Source organism: Amblyraja radiata, chromosome 10, assembly GCF_010909765.2.
Source record: "Amblyraja radiata isolate CabotCenter1 chromosome 10, sAmbRad1.1.pri, whole genome shotgun sequence".
Taxonomy (NCBI): domain Eukaryota; kingdom Metazoa; phylum Chordata; class Chondrichthyes; order Rajiformes; family Rajidae; genus Amblyraja; species Amblyraja radiata.
The window spans coordinates 55,143,852-55,158,407 of NC_045965.1; positions in this window are offsets into that span (position 1 = coordinate 55,143,852).

The window sequence follows — 14,556 nt, forward strand, 5'->3', positions numbered from 1 at the left end:
CTGCAATTAAGGATCTGGAATGGGAAATTTGAGGTGTGCAGTTTATCACTGGAACATTGAGGTCACACATAAAGTGGAATAAGCATACTGCAGAGGGATTTATCAGCTAGTTTTTCTTGCCACAGCTGGCCACTTGCCTGATAGCTCAAATAATTTCTTGTTTTTCTCAGACCAGGTAAAACATTTATGGGCAATACATTTGTTTACAAGTGTTTTAAAATGGATATACTAGAAGCATATTTTCTATAAATTATATTTGGGTCTTGAATTCTTTTTGTTTATAGTTCCATTCAGAATGCTATTTTGCTTGTTGTCATTGGTTGGTAAGGTCGGGTATTTTTTATTATTAAAATCAAACTCCAGGCAAATACACCAACTTTCTATTTCTATAATAAATTGCAATCACGTTGGAAATGAAAATGATAATCCCACACATTCACAGTCATTCATCGCTGCCTGTGTTTTTGCTATTAAGAACCCAGTTATTCAGTCATACCATTGATCAGTATGTTTGATTACATATCCACAGACAAATGTGATTTGTTAATATCTGCACTTTGAAAGCTGTATTCATCAAACACAATATGTGCTTGACATTATAAAATATATTGTCAATGCAGTGTTATGTCAGTGATAAAAATAGAAAATAATTTCTAACTAGATCTTTGAAAGGTGTTTTGCCTTTTTAGTTAAACCTCCCAAAAAGGCCCTAATTTTTTTCTCTGGGGAGGTAATTTTAATTTGTTTTGTTATACTGGATTGTTTCCCCAATTCTTTTAGATGAAAGGTGGGCATGGTTTACATTGCATGTATTTTCCATTAAGCAACTTATTGCAATTCAGATCTGGCATGCAGAGTGTGAAGATAAACCTTTTGATTTATAAGGAGCGTGTTTTGTTTATGGAATTGAACTGTAACTGTGAGCAAAAGAGATGTTTGGTAAAAGCTGCAACAGTACTCTTGAGAGGTCACATTTTATGGATATAGGCATATATATATTTATATGTGTGCATTTGCTTCCACCTGATAAACAGTCTTTCTTTCCAATGTTGGCCTGCTGTAATTTCCCTACACAACTGAACACCTTTGCTTTTGTTCCTCACTTACTGCACTGAATTCATGTATTTCAAGCTATTTTTATAACCTCCTTATTGATTTTAATCAAAGATACAAAGGCTTTTTATTCCACGGTGAGACTAGATAGTTGAATCTTAACCAAGACAGAGAAAAGCACAGAATACTGAACTATTTTGAGTATTGTGTATCAATTGTTGATGACAGTTACATGATGTATTCCAGAAACCAAATGGATTTATTTTATTGAAAATAAATCATGTTCTTCATCCATGTCAAGTTACAGTGAAAGCATCAAAGCAAATCTGTTCTAAGTGTGGCCTTTCAAACAGTTTTTTTCCCCATTTTATGAAACTTCTTTGCTGAGGAGTCCAATAAATTCTTAAGTTGTGCATCATTGTTCTCTTTTTCCTGCATCGCTGAATAATTACAATCTGAATATTTAGAAACCCTGATAAAATTTTAAATTATGCAAATGTGCTAAGGTTTCTGGCAGCTTAATATTCCTGGTGCAAAACAACTTCTTGTCCAGTCTTCTTCTGGCAACATTCCTGCAATTCACACAGCTGTTCTGTTTATTGAAATCCCGCCAACATTAATTCACAATTCGAGGGGCAGTGATTAAGACAATGCAAATTATGCATCCTTCTGATATCAAAGAAGCTATGTTTTCTATACTCACACTGTAAACTCCATAATGAGGACTGACTAATTAAGATTTTCTCATCATGGAGATTGCAGCAATGGCTACAGGATGGTAAAGTACATATTCTTCATCTAACGTCTGATAGTTGTTAATTATTTCTAAATATCGGTTCCCTTGTATATTTACTGCTTTTGATGTCAGTTCAGTTTATTGTCACATGTGCTGAGGTACAGTGAAAAGCTTTTGTTGCTAACCTGTCAGCGGAAAGACAATGCATGATTAGAATCGAGCCATTTACAGTGTACAGATACACGATAAGGGAATAACATTTAATTCACGATAAAGCCAGTAAAGTCTGATTAAGGATAGTCTTTAGTAAAGCTTGAAGGATTGCTCAGTAAATTGTTTAAAAACATTTTAATTGGCCTGTAACTTTTTTTATATGTCCAAATTATTAAATAATCACCTGACAATCATCTACCAGCTTGCAAAATAAGAAATATTTTAATGTTTCCCAGCCCATTCCATTAATTATTAATGAAATGCCATCACTAGGGATGCAGTGTGTGAAAGATACATCTTCTAGATGCGTTGGGATGCATCCTCAGTGATGTGACCTGGGGTCATCGGGTGTTTCGGGTCTCACAACATCAGACACCCTCGCCCAGGTGACCCAGCCGGGGTTGATCAAGCCCCGACTTGCGTCCCAGTAGCAACTGCCACGGATCAGCCCTCTTAATCCAAAGCCACCTAGTGGCTTTCTCTGCGGCTTCGCTTGCGGATTGAATGGTCCTCTTCTTTGCCAGCCCCATAATACCCAACTGGTTGAGGACTTTGCAGAGTGAGCATCCTGCAAAGCCTCTACAGCCCACCTCTATGGGCTCATAGTATGTCTTCCAGCCTCTGTCCTGGCACATCTCCACCAGTTCCTGGTACTTCGCGCGTTTCCTCTTAATATGCTCTTCCCAGGGCACTGTCAGCTCCAGAATGATCAGCTGTTTTGTCACTTCGGAGGTGATGATCATGTCTGGCCGGAGTGATGTGCTGTGGAAATTTCAGCTGTTTGCCCAGATCGACGTGCAGCTTCCAGTCAGTGGCTGTGTAGAGGAGGCCCGTCCTTGTTTTTGGTTGTGGTCGGGGCTTCTCTCCAGCTTTGACAAAAGTGATTGATTTCTTTGTAGCGTGGTGGTGTTTGATGTTACCGATGGCAGTGGCTATGCTCTCAGCAACTACCTTGAGCACCTGTTCATGGCGCCACCGATAGCGACCTTCCCCAAGAGATTGGGGAGCTGCTGAGGAGATGATCTAATGATCCTCTTCCAGAGCAAAGTGGGCAGGAAGGTGTCTCGCTCTTGCCCCAGACGTGGAGGTTTGCTGGGCTAGGCAGGGCATCGTAGACAGCTTGGACAAGGAACCGGACGCGCTGGAAGTCTGCCTGCATGATGTTTGACCAGGTAATCCTGCGCTGCGATAACAAGAAAACAATGATTAGCTACGGAAGTGGCACAAAAGTCATAAGAAAATCATGTTAATACAAGAAAACTTCAAATAAACTTGTGTGATATGAATAGCATGCTCAATTTAACACTTTCTCCAGTTAGGGTAATCAGGGTACTACTGTAGAAATGAATACAGCACAGCAAGTTAGTGATTCATTTTTAAAAGGAAGCTTGCTGCACTGCAGGTGATGTATTCTTCCATAATGTTGCACACCTAATAGAGTTCCTGGTTATTCTCAATGCTTATGAAGAGGCAGAAAAACGAGTTAAAAAACTGTACCTCCTTCTTCAGAGACTTTGAATATGTCATAGAGGTATGGATCCTATCCTGGTTGCGTGGCAATTAAAGATTCTATTCGATTCTATTCTATCCCATTGTTGCATGCTGCTTATGCATTATAGGCATGCCTGATCAATTCTATGGATTAAAGAAAAAAAAGGATGAATGTAGACAATTAAAAAAAAATAACATTGCAAATAAAAAGCAGGTCAATTAAACCTTGCCCCTCTCTTCGTAAAGCTATACCTTTTAGTCTTTGACATTTCCACCCTGGAGAAAAAAAAGATTGTGACTGATTGCCTCTCAAAATTTTACAAACTTCTATCAGATCTCACCTCAGTCTCTGATGTTTCAGAAATCCCAATCCAAGTTTGTCCAACCTCTTCTTAGAGCTAAAACCCTCCAGTCCAGCTAGCATTCTGGTAAACGTCTGCAACTATCCTTCCTGTAATGGGGAGACCAGAGTTGCACACTATTCTCTAAATGCAGCCCAATAAAGCTGCTAGATGACTTAGAATCCGAATCCGAATCACACTTCATTCGCCAAGTATGTTTTGCAACATATGAGAAAATTGTTTGGCTTACTGACATACTCAATTCCCCCACTGATGAAGGCAAGCATACCATATGCAGAGCTGCCAAGTAGTACGGAATTTCCGTATTTTGTACGGAAATGCGATAAGAATACAGATGTACGATTTTGCTTTGTAAAATACGGATTTTTTAAAAATCGGCCCGACTTCCTGTTTCATCTTGCTGCTTAAAAAATGCAAGGATATAAAAAGTCATACTGTACCTCTAAAAATTATAGCAGATTAAATCTATTAGTATTTTAAATTTCAAGATCTGATGATTATTTTTATAAGCTGTGATCTGCCTGTCCCACTACAGGTTTAAACAGCGCTGTCAGTTTAGCGCGTGGTAATTTAAATGAACAGCGCTATGGGTTCTAATTATAGCGCCACCAGCTGGAGCGCTATTGCCTTTACACATAGCACTATGGGCTCTACACATAGCACTATAGCCACAGCACTATGGGTCAGAGACTGTTCGCGGAGAGGGAGGAAGGGAATAAGAGAGGGAGGGAGAAAAAAAGGAAGGGGAGAGGGAGGGAAACGGGGAGGGAGATAGAGAGCGGGAGGGAGGGAGGGAAAGAGAGGAAGGAGGGAGAGAGAGCGAGGGAGGGAGAGGGAGGCTTCCAAAATGGCTTCTACATCATCATCTGGTGCTAAAAGCAGGAAGCAGCCGTTCAAACAGAAGTATACAAGGAGATGGCAATGAATGCATTGTCAAGTAAGGTGCGTAGAAGACATGTCAATTGGTAGTAAAGTTATGCATTCTTGTACTCTTACATGGGTATGTCTGCACATTTTTTTCAGCAGAATGGCACCGCGTAAAAATACTGATTTACTCAGCAAAATACTGATTTTCAGGTAATAGAATATTGAAATGCTCTGACAAAACTTGGCAGCTCTGCATATGCCTTCCTTACCACTCTACCTACTTGTTTTGCCACTTTCAAGGAACTGGACTTGGACCCCAAGATCTATCTGTATATCAATGCGGTGAAGGGTCTTGCCATTAATTACATTCCCCTTACATTCAATCTCCAAAAGTGCAACACCTCACATTTGCTTGGATTAAATTCCGTTTGCCATTCTTCCACCCATTGCAGCTGGCCAAAATTACTTATCTAAGCTTGGACCATTTGCCCACATTTGGACCATATCCACCTATACCTATCCAATGCATGTACTTGTACAAATGTCTTTAAAATGTTGTTATTGTACCTGTCTCAACTACTTCCTCTGGCATGTCACTCCATTTACCTACCATCCTCTGTATGAAAATGTTGCCCCTAGGGGTCCCATTAAATCTTTCCCCTCCGACCTTAAATATATGCCCTCTAGTGCGTGATTCCCTTATCCTGGGGAAAAGACTCTGGATTCTCCCTATCTTTTCCCCTCTTGATTTTATATACTTCTGTTAGGTTACCCTTGAGCCTCCTATGCTGCTCGGAATAAAGTCCTAGACTCCCTGTTGTGTAGACACTCGATTCCTATCAACATGGAGAGTTAATGGATGAATGGTGAATGAATGAATGTTTTAACAGAAAGCATTGCTTAAAAAGATTACAGTGGAAAAATTACATAATTGCTATTAAAGTATTAGCTGTAACACCCTTTTTGGAAATTTTGTCACTTAAAAAGTAACCAGGTACATAATGACAAGTAAATATATTTCAGACTCAGTTGATTGAATTAGTGAAGATGACTAGAAGGTTGAATGCTGAGAATGCATAGAAGGAGCTTTTAAATCAACTTGGGTATGATTACATTGCAAATGTTAAGGGAAAACAGATGGAATTCTAACTCTCTCTGCATCCGTAGGATAGATTAGCTTTATGTTCCCTATGAAATTTGTTTCCAAATAAAAAGCACAAGCAATAATGTGATATCTAACGACATTGCAGTGCAGTTTGATTTTGGTTCAGAGGCAAGGTTGAATCTATATTATAAATAAGTAAAGGAATAGTGAAAGCGTTGAATGCTATGCGAAAGTAATTTTCAGACACTCAGGACAATCAGTGGTGGATGGTGTGAAGAGTCTGCTGTGGAATCTTGAAAGGTTCACTAGATGCTTTTATAAGGTTAGATAAAATGTTAGCTGTTTTCAAGAACATGGTGTAGATTGTGTGATTCACAAGGTTTTTCTAAACACACTTTTGTGTTTAGAAATCAAAATGTTGCATTAATTGGTAAATCAAATTAACCTAGCATGTATTGCCAATATAATCTATTGCCAAACATGTTTTAGCAACACAGAAAACACCTGCAAACAGTCTAATTTTTGGGTTAGATAGGGAGATGTAAAGAAATTCAGATAAGTAATTTGGCCAATTGAATACGATTCTTTTGTCATTTATTTTACTTGGTACTGGAGCGTTATACATTTGGTTGCATAATGATTGCCGTTATAGATATATTGGGACTAAAGTGTATCATTTTGAGCATATTACCAGTTTGTACATGAGACCCTAACTGAGTATCGGATTTATTCTCCTATTGATAATTTAGTTGTGCTTGGAATGACAATGTATGCAAGCAGCATCTTCGAGGCATAATCTGGTCTGGCCTTGTAATTTGTTTTAAGGAAAAGCGTTAGACTTGGAATTACTATTACATATTGCAGCCTTTTGGAGTATTGCACCATATAGATTTATTAGGAAAAATCTAATTCTGAAAGAGAAGATAACTCTGGTCGGAAGCCTTCTTCAGACTCAAGGGAAGAAGAGGCAAGAAGAAACAATGTGTAGTCCTTGATAATGTTGGCTGCATTCCCATAGCACAGTAATGTATAGATGGAGTCAATGGGATGGGGATGGGGGGGGGTTGAGGAGGTTGGTTTACGGTGATATACTGATCTGTTACCACAACTCTGCAATTTCTTGCGTTCTTGGGAAGAACAGTTGTCATACTAAGCTGTGATGAATCTCACAATAGACTCAATGGAATAATCCAGATGTCACAATGAGATAGCTCAACATGTTAGTCACATTATTACCATCTGGCCTATAACAAGTGCCGCACCACAATCTGTTTCCTACCGTCATGCCAGTTTTTATCTACTTAAGTGGTTCAATGGTGCTTTATTATCCCATGTGCACTGCACAGTGAAATTCTTTTTGCATTGATCACGCATGAGTAAGTCGCCATATTTTGGCACCATTTACACACTACTGACTCGATGTGCTGGATGGCTCCCAATCTTGGTGAGCCCCTGGCTGCTGCAGGGCCTCCTCGTCGCCCTTGACCGGCTTGGCCTGTGAACCAATGTCCCTCTCCTCACCTGACTGCCGGGGACGCTTCCTACAGCCAACCTATTAGGCGCTGGAGGCAATACCTTGGCCCTTCTAAGAACGATCCACTCCATCCGTCTATTGTCATTAGCGGCTCCATCCTCCTCAACCCCCTTGTCTTCGGGGCCACGCTCGGTGGATCCCAAACTTCCCAGTACCTCAGCCCTCCATCCAAGAACATGCATTGCATCTACCCATTCCTTTCCCATCAATTTTAAATTGCAGCTTTCCCAGCATGTCTTTTTCCTGGATAATGCTTGACAATTCACCAAGTCTCTGCTTGATCTCCCTGGAACAAACCCCCAAAATAGTGCTGCAGCTTACCAATGGAGTCTCACGGAGCAACTACTTATACGAGTTATGGCCCATCAATGAGTGATCTGCAACCATGTCACGTGCTACCCTTACAAAATAACCATATATTTTAGTTTCTACAATCACTACTCTGCAACAGGTCTTCAAACACATCAATTTCTAAGACTGTTTGGTGTGCTTACACCATTTCAGTCCACAGAGTGCTCCTGCTTTCTCTACTCTGCTTCGGGCATTGGCACGCTTGGATTGGGCACACAGCAGTTTCTTGGCCATTATAAAAGTCATTCTGGCCATTAGATAAGAATCCAACTTGACAAACTAAAATTTGACTCCGTGCAAGAAATTCAAAAACATCACCTGCAACTCAAAGATTAAAAGGAATGAAATGGAAAAACAAAGCCATCTGGGGGGGAAAAATGAAAGAAATATATGATAAGCCAGCAGAGCAAATAAAAATACCAACAAAGCATTTTGTCCACATTTGTTTCATTCAGTGTACATAGATGTGACGTGGAATATTCATTCCATCCTCATCAAGTCTGTTGATCTGTTTGCTTTGAAACTGCACTCATATATATATGTGTTGATGTTGTTTTCTCGTTTATTATATTGTTTACAGTGTTTGATGTTGTGCTGCTGAAGTAATGGGCCTGTCCCACTTAGGCGATTTTTCAGGTGACTGCCGGCGACTATCAAGTTTTTTCCCCCCAATTCACCGGTCACCAGCGGCTACAATCTAGAAGAACGTATGAGAACATTCGACCTCGTGGCAACCCACTAGGAACTCCTGGCGACCCACCTACCGTACGAAAATTCTCGCTACTCTCCATGGCAGCTTCATTCTAGTCGCCGCTAATTCTTCAACATGTTGAAACAGTCGCGACCATAATTAGGCCGCAACTAGTTCCCAGAATGCAGGAACTCCTCACGACTATGAAGGCGACTCCCCGGCAACCACCCGCGAATATGTGACGACTGCATAGTCTCCTGCAGTCGCCTAAAAAGTCGCCTAAGTGGGACAGGCCCATAAGAATTTCATTGTTCTATCTGGGACAATATGAAAAGAGTCAAGAGTGTTTTATTGTCATATTATATGACAATAAAACACTCTTGACTCTTTTCCTGAATATTAGAAACACCAAGCAAAAACAGTTCTAAATATGGAAACCTGGGAAGGTATTCATGAAGCCTTTGAATGCTTTTGGACTGTTAGATCCAAACTGCAACCTAGGACATCCCAACCTGCAGCAAGTAGTTTAAACACTGACAACATTTAAAGACCAATTTGATTAAGTTCTGGCAATAATACCTCCAGTTTGCATGTAGATACAAAAATGTGTGAGTTGTTAATTAGGAATTATCCACTTGTAAAATGATTTGTGGCATAATTCATCTGGGAGTGATTGTATAGGTAAATTAATCTTGTTGCCACCACATTAGGCTTCATTTAAAATTTTGCTCTTCATAAAGCAACAATATTATGCTGTCTTTAGCAGTGCATATTTCAAAGCTGATCTAAACAAGAACAAATACCTTTTACTTCCTTTAATTAGTTTCAAAATTGAAATTAAACATACCATTTTTTAACACAGCCACTCGTGTATCACATGTTCTGATTACAATACACGGGTCATCTCTTTGGACTAAAGCAACAAAGATTTCAAACACCTTTTGAATTACAAATATAATAATTTCATGTAAATTGTAAAGTTGGTTGAAATCGTTACCTTTTTGGTCATTTTACATTTTATTTTAATATCTATCTGACACAATCAGCATTAATGGTAAATCATAATATCTATTTATAGCAAGATTCGACAACTTCAAAGGTTCACTGCTTGATCTGAATCTAACATGAAAGACCCACTGAAAAAACTCCTCGGGCCATATTCCCTTGGGTTATGTAAACAAACCGGCTTGCTGGTGCCACCCAGCGCTGATACTGATGCAATGAAGGATCAATGGGGACTGCAGGTAAAGTGCTTTGGAACGAAATGGACCAAAATACTTTGTATTCTTATTCCTGATGAATGTCTTCTCATCCTATGACACTATCTTTTTAGCTACTTTAACATTAATGCCATGAAGAGAAAAAAATCGCACCATAAAGCAAAGAAATTGATTGTCAAAACAAATCATCAGAACAAATTGCAGACACTCTCCTGATGGTGCAGTGATAACCATGAGAAATCCAACAATGGCATGCTATCAGGACATAATTAGCAACAAGTAGCCAATATGCTTGGGATTTTGTGTGTGGGCACAGCAGCATTTCATAATTAATGGCACAGCAATACACAGTCAATGTTGGGGTCCCAGAGAATGTTGTAGGGATCTAGGGGCTACATGTATGCAGTTCCGTGAAAGTGGCAAGTTAGAGGTAATGTTGAAGTTGAAACCAATAGAAGACTTCTGGAAATATCTATATTACAGATCAGCAACCCTATAGAATTGTTCAGTTTTGATACATTTGACAAACGCAAATTGTTGAATTCAGTATTGAAACCCGGAGTCTGTCTTGTGGTCAGATGGAAAATGAGGTGCTGTTCGAAACTTAGTGGACCTCGTTAGAACTGTGCAAGAAGCCACAACATAGGTCAGAATTAAAGTAACAGGCAACTATACTGACTTGACAGTGGTGCCCCATAAAATAATTACCCAATTTGTATTTGGTGTCTCCAGTGTATAGGAGGCCACATTGAGGGCACTGAATGTGGTCCCTGGATGGTGCCAAAGAATGAGACAAAAGAACGTGTCACATCTCCTAGGGTAGCATGGAAAAGAGCTGACAAGGAAGTGGTTGGAGAAAAGAGCCTTTTTTCCTATACATACATAGAAACATAGAAAATAGGTGCAGGAGTAGGCCATTCGGCTCTTCGAGCCTGCACCGCCATTCAATATGATCATGGCTGATCATCCAACTCAGTATCCTGTACCTGCCTTCTCTCCATACCCCCTGATCCCTTTAGCCACAAGGGCCACATCTAACTCCCTCGTAAATATAGCCAATGAACTGGCCTCAACTACCTTCTGTGGCAGAGAATTCCACAGAATTCCACAAATGCAAGTTCTTGAATATCCGCAAGACCAATGTTAAGCACCATGATTTATGATTTCTTGCTAATATGGCATTCAATGCATGTGTGCACATTTGTCCCCTTTGCCCACCGTATTTTTAGTTTAGAGATGCAGCTTGGAAACAGGCCTTTTGGCCCATTGAGTCCGTGCTGACCCTTGATCACCTGTTCAGGATAGTGTTAATGTGCGGGGATCGCTGGTTGGTGTGGGTGGACCGAAGGGCCTGTTTGCGCGCTGCATCTCTAAAACTAAAAAACTATATCTACAAACCCACACGTCTTTGGGGAAGCTGATATCAGGTGCAATACTAATAGCTGCTGAAGAAAAGTGATAGGAGCTCTAACACTGATTAAACGCCAGAACTGGCAAATTGTACCTCAGCTATATGCCGTGTGTAGTAAACATTTTGCATAGTTGAGCACATGTTCAGCAACCATAAGGAACTCAACCCACCCAGCGCTATTTAAAGTGATCATCTGCTTGCCAGTTCACAGATTACTAAATCAAGAAAACACTCTATAAAATCAACTAGTGATGGTGCTATTAGATTTCTTTCAACTCATTATAGTTTGCTTGGAGTGCCAGGAACTAAAGAGTTTTGCTTTAATTCAAGGTTTCTGCAAAACCCCATGATAGGGGCAATAATCCCGAGCACTGGGCCCCGCACTCGCTGGAGTTTAGAAGAATGAGGGGGGACTTCATTGCAACTTACCAAATAGTGAAAGGCCTGGGTAGAGTGGATGTGGAGAGGATGTTTCCACGAGTGAGAGTGTGCAGGACCAAAGGCCATAGCCTCAGAATATAAGGACGTACCTTTAAAAAAGAGATGAGGAGGAATTTCTTTAGTCAGAGGGTGGTGCATCTGTGGAATTTATTGCCACAAAAGGCTGTGGAGGCCAAGTCAATGGATATTTTTAAGGCAGAAATTGACAGATTCTTGATTAGTACAGGTGTCAGGGGTTATGGGAAGAAGGCAGGAGAATGAGGTCAAGGGGGAAAGATAGATTAGCCATGATTGAATGGCAGAGTAGACTTGATAGTTCTGCTCCTATAAGGTGACCATACGAGTCCTTCAGCAGCCTCAGTTAGGTGTATGCAGAGGAAGAATGATGACATGCAGGGCAGCATGAGCCTCTGAAAGAGGGAGGAGGAAAAGGGCATCACAAGATACACATCCTCGTGCACCTCATCAAGGGATAGCACATTGTCTGTGACAATTGCAGGAAAAATGTTCCCGATTTTGGGGGAGTCCAAAACCAGGAGTCAGAGTTCAAGAATAAGGGGTAGGCCATTTAGGACTGAGATGAGGAAATACTTTTTCACACAGAGAGTTGTGAATCTGTGGAATTCTCTGCCACAGAAGGCAGTGGAGGCCAATTCATTGGATATTTTCAAGAGAGAGTTAGATATAGCTCTTAGGGCTAACGGAATCAAGGGATATGGGGAGAAAGCAGGAACGGGGTCCTGATTTTGGATGATCAGCCTTGATCATATTGAATGACGGTGCTGGCACGAAGGGCCGAATGGCTTAGTCCTGCATTATTTTCTATGTTTCTATGACTCAGTAAAGATTTTCTCACTGAGTCATGTCATAAAACTTTTGTCAGCATTCTAACAGTAGAGGATCACTTTGCTCATGACTATCAAGGGCATGAAGACTATAAACCATTACATACCAGGCTCCCTCCAGACTTGAAAATATCTTCAGCATATCCTGCTTTAATGTTTCGCAAGAAAAATCCATTCCAAGAAAGATGAATGCATACCATTTTCCCTGACTAAGCAGCAGGAAGTTGGGTAAGCATGAGGATTTGTGAGCTTTCTCGTAGTGCAAGGGACCCATAATTGCATGCTTATTGTATTGCAAATGTACTGCAACCTAAAGAGATTTCAGTCCCTTATTATCCAGCTGGTGAGCAGCCAAGCAACAAACATCACACAGTTAATGCCCTGAATCCTGGCTGAAGTTATGTTGCCTTTATTCTGCCGCATTCTGTTGTGCCATCCGAATCTCTATGATAAAATAAAAGGTGACAACTGCGGCGTCGGGGATGAACTGGGTACATCAGTGACCACACGGACACTCACGGTAGGGTGAACTCATCTATATATTTTATTTACAGTGGTAAGAAAGTCCAGGACCGGTTGGGGGGGGGGGGGGTGCTGTCCTTCGTCATCAAGCAACATGTGCGGTGGTCTCATATTTATCCTGGAAGCTCAGTCCTGGTCTTCCAAGGAGGAGATGTGTCAATCTCAGGCTTCACCTTGCAGTTCACCTTTGCCTTGAGAAGAGCATCTAGCAGTCTCAGGTTTACCCTGTCGGCTCAGCTTTGGGTCTTACAGAGGTGGCACCGGCGGTCTCTGGATTATCCTGGCAGCTCAATCTTTGCCTCTGTGTGTGGGCGCAGTCCCTCATTGTTCGTGGGCATGAATAGGCACTGGCGTCTCAGGCTTACCCCAGACACTCAGTCTTGGCCTTAGTTGAGGCTCTGGTGCTCTTGGGCTTCTTCCTGGCAGCCCGGTCTTGACCACACAGTGGCGCTGGTGGTCTCAGGTTTGTCCCATTGGTTCAGACATCCTCAAACCTGCAACAGGGAAACACAGCTAGCAGTGAGGCTCCCCTCTTTCCATTTCCCCCTCCCCCTCCCTCTCCATCGGGTAGCGCCTTTTTTTGCGCTATTTTTAGTGCATCTAAATGTATGTTTCAATGTTTCTCAGTATGTCTTATGTGGGGAGTGGTGGGGGGGGGGGGGGGGGGGAAATAGGCGGAAACCATTTTTCAGTCACTTACCTGGACGGAGATGCGTCTTTTCTCCATGTCGCATCTTCACCCCCCCTTGAGGCCAACCAACTGGACTGGCGCAGCCTTTCCGACCGGAGACCGGCCCAGAGCTCAGAGCTTCAGCAGCAGGCACACCACTGAATTATCATCGCGGAGCCTGGGATCCTGTCGAGGATCGCCAGAGCTTCGTCCAGTGGAGCTTGCTGAATGTAACATCATGGAGCTGTGGTCTGCGGAGCTTCTAGCTGCCGGCGCGACGCTGGCTTTAAATCGCAGAGGCCTGGGATCTTTTGCGGAGAATGGCCAGTGTTGGAGCTCCGTCCAGCGGGGCCTTGGACTTTGGAAACTGCGGTCTGGGTTTTATAAAGAGTCGGTTCAGGTGGCTAAACCAATATTAGCTAATTGGACCCAGCAGTTACTGGGATTTGGCCTCTCCTGGCCTAATCAGGAGGACGTTAAGATCCAAGCATATAAAAGCCTTGTATGTCCACATGTTGGATATTGCTGCTCAGTGTGGAATCCTTTCACTCAAGGGAACATCAATAAGATCCAGACAATGCAAAACAGAGCAGCAAGGTTCATATCTAACAACTACAAATGGCAGAGCTCAGTCTCCAGCATGATAAAGGACCTTAAACTCCATCCACCTATTACTCGTTGCAAGTTCATCAGAGTGACAACATTCCACAAGATCAAGAATACCACTATTGATTTAAAAATGGAGGACCACATCCAGTTAACCCAAGCACCCATGGGCATGTCAACCAGAAGCTATCAATCTGGAAATTATTTCTTCCGCACGGCACTTCATTAGCACTTTCTAACTCGTTTTTCTTCAAGACAGCAAGGGATTGGAATACCCTACCAGCCAGCATCAGAGATCTCCAAAGCATCAACACATACAAGGATGCACTCCAAAAGCATCTCCACCTCCACTAGCACATCCACCACCATCATAATGCTGAGTTATGCTCTACCTAGAGCTTTTCAGCGTACTACATCCAGATCCAGATCCAAACAGTG